Source organism: Diceros bicornis, chromosome 2 (genome assembly GCF_020826845.1).
Source record: "Diceros bicornis minor isolate mBicDic1 chromosome 2, mDicBic1.mat.cur, whole genome shotgun sequence".
Lineage (NCBI taxonomy): Eukaryota > Metazoa > Chordata > Mammalia > Perissodactyla > Rhinocerotidae > Diceros > Diceros bicornis.
In genome coordinates this window covers 10081932-10092367 of record NC_080741.1, presented here as the reverse complement: position 1 = coordinate 10092367, position 10436 = coordinate 10081932, and the positions used below count along the sequence as shown (strand labels likewise).

The window sequence follows — 10436 nt, the reverse complement described above, 5'->3', positions numbered from 1 at the left end:
TACTTCTGCTGCATACCAAAATACAGTGTCTGCAGAAAAAGCACATGTAAATCTTTTGAGTTGCAAGCTCAAATAGCTGCTTTTTTCATAGCAAACTATTTTTACTTGAAACAATGATGGACAAACCACGATTAGTTAGTCTGAGTATTTAAGACATTTTCTCGAATAGAAACAAAGCCTGTTAAAGCAAGGAAAATAACTGCAAGATTTGATGCCAGTGATAAAAATCAAACCATAGCTAGGGTTGGAACAAGCTCTTCTGCCTGCTCAGAGGCAGATCTAAGTCTGTGGAAGCTGCAGTTTATACACTGGGGAATTACAGTGGTGGTGAGGGGTTGTTCATATTTAAGAAAAAGAATACAAAATAAATATAAAATTAGGCACAGAGGGAATATTTATTTAGAATCAGAATACAACAAATTGCTGGAGGAGTGGCAATTCAGGTCCCTCTCTTCTGAGTTTTCTTTAGGCAATTTAACCAGAAATGTTTCCATACAAATGCTTCCGTCTGCAACCTGGCTTCCTGGCTGTGCCTAGAACCCATTACTACTGCTAGAAACTCCCAGCACTTAGCAGAGTTCCATGAAAGTGAGAGGACCTGAAGCTTAAGCCTCATTAGCTGTGTAATAATCCACTTCTACTCTTACTGTTTCTATTAGAACAGGATGCTTCTCATATTGTTTGATAGATGTAATTTAGACTAATGAAAGAAACTTGTGTACAATTTAATTTTTACAAAATGAAAATACCTACGTAACTAGTGTGCAGATCAAGAAGCAGAACTTTTTCAGCACCCCAGAAACCCTCCTTGTGCACCTTCCAGTCACTATATGCCTTTTGTACCTGCTAAGGATAACTGCTATCCTGATTTCGTACTTTATGTAAATGGAATCATAAAGAACATACTCTTTTGTGTCTGGCTTTTCCTCAACATTTTGTTTGTGCAATTCATCCATATTGTTCTGCACAGTTGTAGATGGTTAATTCTCATTGCTGTATCATATTCTACTGTGTGAATATACCACACTTCATTCTTTGTTAATGGACCTTTGAGTATTCAGTTTTTTGCTATTATGAATAGTGTTGCAATGAATCTTCTAGTATATGTGTGCTGGTGAATGAATGCACACATTCTCTCTTGGATATATACTTAGAAATGGAATTGCTGGGTCATAGGGTATACACAAGTTCACGTTTAGTAGACGCTGCCAAATAGTTTTCCAAAGTGGTTGTACCAATTGACATTCTCACTAGCAGTGTATAAGAGGTATGATTATTCCACATCTTTACCAACTCTAGTATTGTTCATCTTTTTCATTTTAGCTATTTTGACTAGGCACATAGTAGTATCGTATTATGGCTTTAATTTACATTAGGCTGATAATTAACGAAGTTGATGTTTGTATATCTTCTTTTTTGAAGTGTGTTTTTAAGTCTTTTGCTTCTTGTTGCCTGCCCCCACCCCCCACGATGGGTTTGTTTCTTATTAATTTGTGTGAGTTGTTTAGGTAATCTGGATACCAGCCTTTGTCAAATATATGTATTGAAGATATTTCTCCTACTCTGTGAGTTGCTTAATCTCTCAATGAATAAATTTTTAATACAGACCAATTTATTATATTTTTATCTTTATGGCTAGAGTTTTTGGTATTTCCTGTTTAAGAAATGTTTACCTGTGTAGTAAGAGTTTAACCTTGTCCCGGACTCCTGGGAGGTCACCTGTAAACTCCTGGAATGTCTTGCCTCATAAGAGTATCTTTGTTTACCTGTGGGCCTTTAAGCCTTTCCAAGTAGTCTATACTAACAATGTGATTTATGGTGTGGACCTTAGGCCATTTGTTATCACATTGACCTCTGGAGGAGCTGGAGACGAAGGTCAACAATGTGGGAAGAGAGCCATGATTATGTGGTTGAACTCCCAATAAAAACCCTGGACATCAAGGCTTGGTTAAGCTTCCCTAGTTGAGAATACTGTGTGCATTGCCACACATGGTTGCTGGGAGCAGCAAGCACTGTTCACACAACTCCACCAGAAGACAACTGGAAGCTCTCTGCACATGGTTCTCCTGCACCCTGCCCTACGTACCTTCTCCTGTTGCTGATTTTAATCTGTATTCTTTCACTGTAGTAAACTGTAACCATGAGTATAACAGCTTTGCTGAGTTCTGTTCTTCTAGCAATTAAGGAACTTTTTAAAAGCTTTATTATTTTATCATTTACATTTAGATTTGTAATCCCTTTAGAATTGATTTTGATGCATGGTGTGTGAAGTGCAGGTCAAGATATATATATTTTTCCATATGATATTCACTTGACCTTGTATCATTTATTGAAAAGACCACCTTGAGAACTGTACAGCTTAATCACTTTTGTCACAAATCAGCTGATCACCTATGTGTCTGTTTTTACTATTAGTTTAAGTCCTCTGGCTTTGCTGTTCTTCGAGACTTTGTTATTTCTGACTCTGTATAGCTGTATGAATTTTCAGCTTGTCAATTTAATTAAAAAACCTGCTAGGTTTTTTGATGGGGGTTATGTTAAATTATAAATTAACATCTTTACATCTGACATCAATATTAAATCTTCTAATCTTTGAACACGGTATATCCCTCTCTCCATTTATTTAGATTTTCTTTAATTTCTCTCAATAATAATTTGTAGTTCTCAGTGCAGAGGTGTTATTTCTTTCTTTCTATTTATTCCCAGGTAATTTTTTTTTAAAGTGATGCTAGTGTAATTTATATAATTTGAGTGTGTAGAAAACCCAAAAGAATCTACAAACTATTAGAATATATAAGAAATGTAGCATTGTTGCTGATGTGAAAACAATATCCAAAAATGACTTTATTTCTATATACTGTTACCGCGCCAGGTCTGTTTTTGCCTGCCACCCAGAAAGCCAATCACAGAGATGACAAGGTTGCAGAGACAGTTTAATCACAAGGCAGCCAAGTGAGGAAAACAGAACAAGTCTCAAATCTGCCTCCCCAAAAATAGGGACTCAGAGGTATTTATGGCGAAGGGGGCAAGGTGGTCTGAAATGATTGGAAGTGAGGAGAGATGAGGGAATTGATGATCTGCGCAAGCGTGGTCGGCCTTCATTCCTCTTTGTAGGACACATGTTCACAGAATGGCATCATTAGCATGCCCTGAGGGTGGAGTTCCAACCTCTTGCCGTCAAAAGGGCCCAGTTGATGGGTTGGTGGTCTCAATCCGGCCTGAAGTGGACAAGGGGTTCAATTCCTGAAAAAAAATAGCTCAAACACCCATTACCATGGTGACCCCACCTCCAAGGGGATATTATCCATAGGAACCTAGTGGGAGTCAGATAGCATATTACTTAAATAGCACAGTTAACACTGGGTAAGTTTATCATGCAGATTTAAGTCCTCATCTTCCGTTCTGACAAGTTTCTAGGTAAGGCCATCCCCCACCTTCCTCCTGGTACAGGGAAGAAGATACCTTTACAAATGGAGATTTTCTTTACAAATGTAAATGTATTTTATAAAGGGCAACAAGAACTAAGAATGGGCTTAGCACAGACCCACGAAGATACTAGAGATGTCTATGGTGATGCCCTGTTCTGGGGGTAGGCCTCCCATCCCAAACTCCTTTGGTTAATTAGTGGGGTTGGGGGCCAATTCTGCTCCTCCATAGTTACTAGCTGCTTAATCATCAATGGTTAACTGTTTGCCAGTTTCAATACCAGCAACAAACAGTAAACAAAATATAAAAAAGATAGGCTAATGTTTTATTAGAATTTCTCTTTAAATAAGACTTTTAAAAAGATCTGTGGAATTTAAAAGTAATTTTTAAAAAAAAATTTTTAAATATTTTCCCTGAAATTTCCTTTGCAATTATTTCCCATTTTAAGAGAGGAAACAATATAAAAAATGTAACTCATTGGTAGTCATTTTGGGAGAAAAATACAACCCCCAAAATGAATAAACATACATGTTGTGATTTAATGGTTTTTATGGGGAAGTTTTTACTATTTACTATTGGTCATCTCTTTAGTATTTGAGATTTTAACACTGAATTTTCTTTTTTCTCTCTTGATATTGAAGATTACATAACTGTGTTTTTTAATTGTCTTTCATCATCTACAGTTCAATATTAAGCACTAGTGTCTGAAAAACTTGGGAACCAAAACCTAATCCAAAAAAAGATTTTAAATCTGGCCTTAAATGGAATTTAAAGCTTCTTTTTAAACAAATTCTAGAACTTCAATTACTGTATTTACTACTAAGTCTGTAAACTGATAACTGTAATTATGTGCTACCTTTTCTTAGAATGATATAACATTTATAAAACTATAAATTATGATAGTCTAGTTTAATCCACTAAGTGCTATTTTTAGTTTGTCAACAACTTCTAATGGTCTTGTTATCTTGTGATTAGATTAGCACCCAATATATATTTTACTTATCTATAATTAAGTTCTATTTTCTAAATAGCAGGCAAATCTTCAAGGAAGCTTACTTATAATAAAGGAATATGTAATAATTATATTCCATTTGATGTGGTTTAAATTTTTAATTCCTGACTTCTCAAAAAATAACTAGGGGGGCCAGTCCAGTAGCGTAGTAGTTAAGTTTGCATGCTCTGCTTCAGCGGCCCAGGGTTCACGAGTTCAGATCCTGGGTGTGGACCTACATATCTCTCATCAAGCCATGCTGTGGCAGCGGCCCACATACAAAATAGAGGAAGACTGGCACAGATGTTAGCTCAGGGACAATCTTCCCCACCAAAAAAAAAAAAGATAACTAGAGCTTTACTATTTCCGAAAAAAAAAGGGAGAAAGTCCTGTATATTAATTTATTTTCTACAGAAAGTATAGGGCAGCACAAGGGCAGAAAAGTAGTAAATGATCTCTCAAATCAGATAGACTAGTGAGTCAATTATATCTCAAAGATGGGGAATCTCTATTGTGAACTCATAATTCTACTGGCCACACTCGCTAATTAGATTACACTGGATGATAAAACATCTCCATAGTTAGTTCTTGTGATATTGTGATTTATAATAAGAAATATATTTGATCTTCATCCATGGTTCTTGGCTCACAACTCTCAAAACACTTGGAATTTCTTGAGTGATAAGGGCAATGGGAGCATCTTTTGTTATAATACTTGGTCTCTTGGCCTCAGTTCCTGAAGTCACTTCAGATCCATAAAGGTAAAAGGGGTGTCTTGTTATTCATAACAAGCCCCTTTGTGGGTTTATGTAACAAGCCCACAACTAGGTTTATGTTAAATGAGGTGACTTTTGGAAAGCCCCTAAGGATGGGGGCTAGTTGCCAGGGGACCCAACCACGTATAGAGGTTTGCAATTTTCAGTCCCACTCCCTGACAAGGGGAGAGGGGAAAGGGAGTGGGAGGAGCTGGAGGTTGAATCAATCACCAATGGTCAATGATTTAATCAACAATGCCTTTGTAATGAAGCCTCCATAAAAACCCAAAAGGACAGGGTTCAGAGAGCTTCTGGGTTGGTGAACACGGGGAGATTTGGGGAGAGTAGCACTCTTGGAAAGGGCATGGAAGCTCCAAGCCCTTTTCCAATACCCTGCCCTATGCATCTCTTCTATCTGGCTGTTTCTGAATTATATCCTTTTATAATAAACTGGTAATCTATTGAGTAAATTTTTTCTCTGAGTTCTGTGAGCCACTCTAGCAAATTAATTGAATGTGAGGAGGGGGTCGGTGAGAAGCATAGGTGACAATCTGGGCTTGCAACTGGCTTCTGAATTGGAGGTGGAGGAGGGCAGTCTTGTAGGACTGACTCCTTAAACTGTAAACCAAGGAGGGGGTCCTGGGAACCTCTGATTTGCAGGTGGGTCAGAAGCACAGGTAACAATCAGGGCTTGCAAGTGGTATCTGAAGTGGAGGGCAGTCTTATGGGACTGAGTCCTTAACCTGTGGAATCTGATGCTCTCTGGGTAGATAGTGTCAGAATTGAGCTAAAGTGAAGGACATCCAGCTGGTGTCAGAGAATTGCTTATTGGTGTGGGGAACCCTCTCCCACCCCCCCCACCCCCCCCCACCCCCACACACACTGGAACGTGTGTGACCAGAATCTTTAGTTCTCCAAAACGGTACCTACAGGGTTTATAAATCCTATTTTAAGGCAACAAACAAAAAAGCAACATATCTCAACTATGTAATTTTGAACACTAAATATACATTATGATGCCCAAGTACAAAACATAAATGCCTTACTCACATGTGGCTGATCTTTATAATTCTCAGAGCTGATGATTATGACAGGTCTTTTACCTATACATGTGGTTGCCATGAAGGGATCCTGGTAAAGATACCTTACTTAGAAGTCAGAGCTTTAGCTACCCAGAAGGGTGCTTTTGCTCCGAAAAGGGCAATTGCAATTCTCCAAACTTTCTGGCATGCTTGCTTAAAGAGAAGAGCAGTGGGCTGCAGCTGCCATCATCCAGCAGAGGCGGCAGGAACATCATTTGCATAAGCCAGTAGATTCGGAGAGGTAAGAGACAGATGTGAGGCTTAAGAGGAAAACAGGCTGTCAAAGGAGAAAGAAGCAAAATTATCCTAGTGCACAAAACCAACTCTCCTAAGAGGGGTGCTATCAATGCAAAGATAATGTCTATAGCTACAGGAATTTCTTCCTTATTTATGCTCCTGTAATATTTGCTTATAGCTCAATTATTTATCACAAGCATGTAATAAAGTTGGTATGTACATATCTGTCTCCTCCACTGGACTCTAAGAACCCACACCCACAGAATTTTGTACTTGGGTGCAATTGAATAAGGGGCACTTTCAATATGTATACCAACCCATAAATTAGATAATAATGTTAATTTACACAGGTGTACATGTTTTGGATTAACTTTTCAAAAAATCTTAACTGGGTAAGTGACCTCTCCTTGAAATGGTATTAATTTTCCCGTCTTGCATATATTATCTGCTGAAACAAACTAGAAAAAAAACAGAAGTTTTAAAAATTTACTAAGAGAAAAATGTGCCTCTGTAGATTAGCCTAGCCAGGGTGGAAAACTTTATGTAACACTGCATGTTAATCTGAATTAATAATCATGAATTATAATGTGACAGTTGCATTTGAGCCCCTAATTTGCATTATTCTGACCAAGTCAGAAAACTATATAATTCAATTATCTCAAGCAAAATTATGGTTTTGGTGTTTATAAGTTTGAGAAGTCTATTTTTACATCCAATGGAGCCAAGTGTTTGATATTAAACCTGTTCTAAAAATACCTATGTATAGTTATTGATTTAAAATACAATAAAATGTGATTAAAAGTCTATTAAAACACTGAACAGTTTTTAACTATAAAACTTGTCCTTAAGGCACATCTAATATACATAAATCAGATAATTAACATTACTTAGAAGAGTTACAATTAACATTGTCAAGCATTTGAATTTTAGGCACTGAAGTTAGAAACAAGGGGGGAAAAACATCATTTTGTGGGAAAATGACTGTGTAGGTCTTTTAATTAGACTGACCTTAATATATAATATTATTTATATTTTGATAGATAACTACAGGCTTCAACGCTGAATTAAGCTTAGAAACACAAATGTGGCACTGAAGAAAATGGACAGGGGAAATCATATCTTCCTCATCCTTTTCCTCTCAGTCTCCCCCACCTCGGTAAATAGTAACTCTTCAGCAGTTTAGGACAAAAACCATGCAGTGATAGCTGATGCTTCCCCTTCTCTCACTTCCAAGGCTTGAGTAAATTGTCAGGTTTGTCTTCAAAATACATCCAGAATGTACTGGATCTCACCAGTTTCCCTGCTATCACCCATCATTTCTAGCTTGGATTATTACAACAATATTTAATCCTAAAGTACTCATTCCTTCAATTGTTCATCCATCCACCCATCCAACAACTCTTAGTAATCAACCACTTAAATCAGACCCTGTTTTGGGTACTTAAGTACACAGAGAATTGCCTTTTTGGGCATTACAAAAGGAATACCACTTACCCCTCCTGAACCTTACCATGGTGCATTCTTTCAGGACATCACCACCAGCGCACTGAACAGTCAATATTGAGAAAACTAATGACTAGGTAAGGAACCATTTTCCAAGTTGGGATTCCAAGGATTTGCTTCTAAACCAAACTAAACTGGAAAACCTAATTGATATGTCATTAAGAATATTCTGATAGAGCACTGCCAGTAAATAATTTTTGGCATATAACTCAGAAGGAATAAAAAGAGTGACACTGCTATATTAATATTCTTTTTATTCCTCTCAACAAATCAACAAGATGTTTTTTGGCCTTTATATCTCTAAAAATGAAAAAGAGAAAAAGAATTGATGTTGAACTCTGTCAGATTCTAGCAATAAATAATACTCATCCATGGAAACTTAAGCTAAATGACAAAAAGCCCAATCCCATTAAGAAATACATTTCAATAAAATTACTTCTTATAATTATTCAAAATTGTAATATTTATATTTTGATCAGCTATATAGTATATAATAGTATATAATAGTATACAACTATATAGTAGTAATAGTTGTAATGATAAAAAAATTTTCTCAGGATTGACAACATTTAGAACATTATGATCACAAGACATGCAATAAATTTAAATACGCACTTTTTTTCCTGCAGGAAAGAACAATAACCAATAAAACTTTCATGCCTAAAACCATACTACAAAAGAGTGGAACTCTGTAGGTCAGGGTTTCTCAATAGCATAGCACTATTGACATTTTGGGCTGGTTAATTTGTTGTTGGGGGTTGCCTTGAGCAATACAGGACGTTTTGCAATACCCGGCCTCTTCCCACTGGACGCCAGTAGCCCCTACTCCCTAGTTATGATAGCAAAAATGTCTCCAGATACTCCCAAACGTCCCCTAGTCGGCAACAGTCCCTAACTGAAAACCACTGCTGTAGGGGATAGAATAGCAATACAATGTAAAACTTTGACTATCAAGGAGTTAGTTCACTTTTTTTTAAATGGATGATGGGTATCAAAATACTATGATACTTAATTCCACTGCATACAGTTGGAAGAGTGACATTTATCATAAAATGACATTTTACTATGCACTGGAAATTACGTTATTTGCCATTATTTAAACTTATGAAGAAGAACTTTGGATGTTCCCTCATAATATATTAGCCAAAAGCATGCTGTAGTTTATAGGATAGGTGGGTAATGTACATTAACATCCACTTACTGACCTTTCTCCAAATCCTAATATGGTACTTCAGAACATTCTTAGTTTCTCTCATATAGTTCTAAGCCGTTTTTTTTTCTTGAGGAATGTATTAAGTTCTTGAAGACTATCTTTCTTGATAAAAGTCTAGAAAACTTAACTGAAAAGAATATCAGGGCTATTAAACAAATGTAAAATATTTAGATACAAAGCAAATATTTTTCAAAATTCAACTTCTATAGACTAGTAACTGTTTTTATTTCCACTCTTCAAATGACGCCTACACAATTCCAAGGATTTGGAGGCTGAAAATAGTTTAAGAACTCCAAAGACCTTTTCCAAACATAGAAGCAGTACCTCCTTTATCCCATTACTAGTCACCTAAACAGTCTCTCACTATGGCCCAATTCTCTCAGCTTAATCAGTTTACTGGCAAGAGTGCTAATGGAATCATTCATTCTAACTATAAATATAAAAATGTATGTAGTGCTTTTATTGTTTTAAAGCAATTCCACATAAATTATCTAGTGTTAACGGAATATAACAGGACAGGTAGAAAAGATATTAGAGGTAACAAATTTGCAGTTTAGTAATAACTTGCCTAGTTTATAATTCAGCAGCAGCAGAGCTGACATCTCCAGACCAATCACACCAAACTCCTTTCTTAGAAAATCCTCATTTGAGGTTTTGCTCATAACTTTACATTGTAGGGAGTTTTGGGATGCTTGAAGAGAAGTTAAATCAAACTACTGCCTATGAGCGAAATCATACGGTATTTGACTCTCTCCCTCTGACTTACTTCCCTTAGCGTAACACCCTCAATGTCCATCCATGTTATCACAAACAGCTGCATGTCATCGTTTCTTATGGCTGAGTAGAAGATAAAAACAACATACACATATAGAGACAGAGATTGGAATGGTGGTTACCGGAGGAGAGGTGGGGAGGGAGGACGGTGAAAGGGATGATTACACACACGTGTGTGGTGATGGACTGTAATTACTATTTGGATGGTGAACATGATGTAATCAATGCAGAAACAGAAGTATAATGCTGTACACCTGAAACGTATACAACGTTATAAACCAGTTACTGCAATAAAAAAATAAGGAAAAAAAAATCAAACTACTGCCAAAGGTGGCAGAAAGTAGCTGTAGCAGCTCACTTTCTTAAGTAGTCATTTTGTGCAAGGCTTTGAAGACTAAATCTTCCAATCAGTCTGTATTCAATGTAGTATCATTTCAAAATCACTTATATGTTGA

The 10436-nt window shown here is 36.7% G+C and overlaps 1 long non-coding RNA gene across 1 annotated transcript; it reads right to left on the bottom strand.

Annotated features, from left to right (window-relative positions):
• Positions 1-2914: 2914 nt before the first annotated feature.
• On the bottom strand, positions 2915-10138 carry LOC131412035 (uncharacterized). The gene is made up of 4 exons (XR_009221692.1): positions 9200-10138; positions 8002-8294; positions 6223-6531; positions 2915-3441 (listed from the first exon to the last, which is right to left on the bottom strand). It is a non-coding gene; the product is annotated as an uncharacterized LOC131412035 (long non-coding RNA).
• Positions 10139-10436: the final 298 nt, after the last annotated feature.